Source organism: Cynoglossus semilaevis, chromosome 13 (genome assembly GCF_000523025.1).
Source record: "Cynoglossus semilaevis isolate Cse_v1.0 chromosome 13, Cse_v1.0, whole genome shotgun sequence".
Classification (NCBI taxonomy): Eukaryota; Metazoa; Chordata; class Actinopteri; order Pleuronectiformes; family Cynoglossidae; genus Cynoglossus; species Cynoglossus semilaevis.
In genome coordinates, this window is record NC_024319.1 from 1,742,686 (window position 1) to 1,745,551 (window position 2,866).

Consider the following 2,866-nt stretch of genomic DNA (forward strand, 5'->3'; position numbering starts at 1 on the left):
GACCCTGTAAAGGATTGTGTATTGATTTCATGCCTAAATTTAAAAGACCAAGTAATTGATGACTCCCACCATCGTTTCAACTGAATAACGACCAGGCGGAGGTTTCTGACAGCAGACGTCGACTACACCTGGAACCAAGAGCTGCGCAGAGCGAGTCTCTACCCCTGGAGCGTGGACTCCGTGATGGACGCCCACTGTGACAAACGGAATGGTTTCCTGCTGCACTGAGGCAAAACGAGGCAAAGACAAAGAGTGAAGGAACACCTGCAGCGTCACAGTCACACTGCACCAAAGGTGTGAAGACGTGCTGGAGAGTAAACGTCTCGTCGTAGCACGGCAGCAGTTACTGCTGGAAACAAAAACAAAAACATCCACAGTGTTTTCATTCGTGTCACAGCCACGGACGAAAACGACAAGAAGGAAGTCCGACGTTTATGAGAAGAAATGTTATGATTTTTCCCACTGAATTCTGGGAATAAAAACATAGTTTGGACAATATCAACATATATCGACATATATCGACATATATCGACATATATCGGATCACATCAGTGAAGAGTACAGTGAACGTCAGACAACCCCCCTGTGTTCACATCAACCTCCATCCTACTCCTACCAACAGAACTCTGGTGTTTTTTCAGGCTGTTCTCCCTCAGTGTTCTCTGTCGTCAGCACAATCACACAACCAGAAAAATAACTCCATTACTGGTTTGACAAAAGGCCTCAGACAGACGAGGCGCTCCGTCATAAAGGGCAGCAGCCCAAAAAAGATCACTGATTTCATTGTGTCTGAAACCAAATATGGAACAAAACAGCATCAGTCAGAACAGAGTCTCTGGGCCGAGTGTCCTTTACAGCAGTCGTCTGTGCGACTCACGTTACCCTGTGATTTTATGACCTCGCTGCGTGTTTTAAGAGTTCTCGTCATGGTTTAGAACACGGTGGATCGCAGAGTCTACGGCAAAAAGGCCGGCGATCGGAGAGGAATCGTCAGCACTTCATTGATACGGCGGCGTCAGCAGAGGCGCCGACGAGAGGGAAGGGACGGTGGAGCAGAACCTCACAGCTCACACTGACACCGTCAGGCTGTGACTGCAGTCTGTCACAGTTCTGACTCCACTCTGAGCCGGACTCTTCCAGAACACGTCCAACGGGCCGTGTCATGACTGTGTTCAGACTCTGTGCTCTGGGCTGTAAACAATGGGCACAGACAAAGTGCCATCTGTCATCGTTTCCCGTCGTCGTCTCCTCGTGGCTTTAACTCCTTCTTCACTGCACACGGTTCTGCTTCTAATTTTACTCCTGTTCCTGTTTCTTTTTTAACACTGTGACAGCTTTTGTTTTCCCTCACACATATTCTGCAGTCTCATCTTGAACCTGAGCCCGTGCTGCAGTTATCAGGTTATACAGACTCCCTCTCTCTCTCTCTCTCTCCATTTTCCTTCATCCTCTTTGGTTTGACTCTGTTTTGGGGACGTAACGATGCATCGTAATTCGTTAAAACTTGATACAAATCTGTAACACTTCAAATCAGTTGAAATAAAACCTGAATCTCTCATCACGGTGTAAGGAGTAGACTGCGTCATCGCAAAGAGTCACTGGTCAGACCATGACACTACCCACTCCACTGCAGTAGGTGGCAGTATGCTCCTAAAAACCCACTATCAAACCCAGACGTCAGGTCCTACGTAGGCTGAGAGACGTTCAGGTGTTGGAACAGAACGTGGGATGAACTTGTTCCACAGACACCAACAGTGTTCTCCAGTGGAACTCTCTCCACTTCCTGTTGTTTCATGTATGGACAGTTAACCAGGTCAACCAGACCAGACCAGTTTGACCAGTTTAACCAGAGCAGATCAATGGAGATGGTCCAGAGTTTCTGGACAGAATTTTTTTCCGATGTCAGTAGATGAGGTTCACAGACCATGTCAGTGGATTTGGTCACAGTTTGTCTGGAGATCAATCGGTTTAAAAGTCAAATTGTGATATAATAAAGTGTATGTTTACGTCTCTACTCTCTGTATATATTTTCTTTATTCTCACTGGTCTGTTCTTCGTCCCCTCCTCGTCTCTGTCTTATATAAACCCAGTCCGTCCTACTCTCAAATCAAAGCCTGACCCTGTGTAGGTTAAAACTGCAAACTCGCTGCTACTGGACCAACAGACAGGTCTTTGTGGAGCGTCTCTAAAGAGGCGGAAATGCCTTCAATGACTGCAGATGTGGGGGCGCTACAAAGCGTCCTCTGTGTCTCCACCAACATCCTTTCTCTTTCATTTTTACTTTCCTCCACTCCGCCTCGACACGTGCGCTGAGGAAATTCAACCTGACAAACGATAAGGAGGCAACAACCCACAGAATAAATGAAGGAAAAAAAACACGTGTCACTGTGGCCTGAGAACCAGAACCAGAACCAGAACCAGAACCAGTTCAGCCTCACTAATGATTTATTTATGATCCAATCAGGATCCTCAGCTCCCCTGAGCTGTTAATGAGCTGTTAATGACCAAATGTAATTCATTTTAAAATGTAAAAATAAATCAGCTAAAAGGATCAAAGATCATCTGGAAATAATCTCTAAAAATCAAACCCTGACGGAGAAACATCAGAGAATCATCATCATCATCATCAGAGTTTGTTTCCAGAGAACAGACACACGGTAGATGAAGCCTGTGAGTCCAAGTCAACCTTATCTTAGAGGAAGTCCATATATGGTCAACGAGGTGAGGATGGACACAGACAGAAACACAAAATAAAAGATAAAATGATTGGATTCTAAAAAAAATCAGGTGGATGTTGTTTCTGGGGAGATACAGATGAAGAGTGATGCATCTGGAATAATATGTACAGGGTGGGGAGACCGGGGGC

General features: G+C 45.7%; 1 protein-coding gene across 3 annotated transcripts in view; it reads right to left on the minus strand.

Moving 5' to 3' along the window:
• Nucleotides 1-2,866, minus strand: part of LOC103388029 (uncharacterized) — a 13,030-nt gene that overhangs the window by 8,947 nt on the left and 1,217 nt on the right. The window lies entirely within an intron of this gene.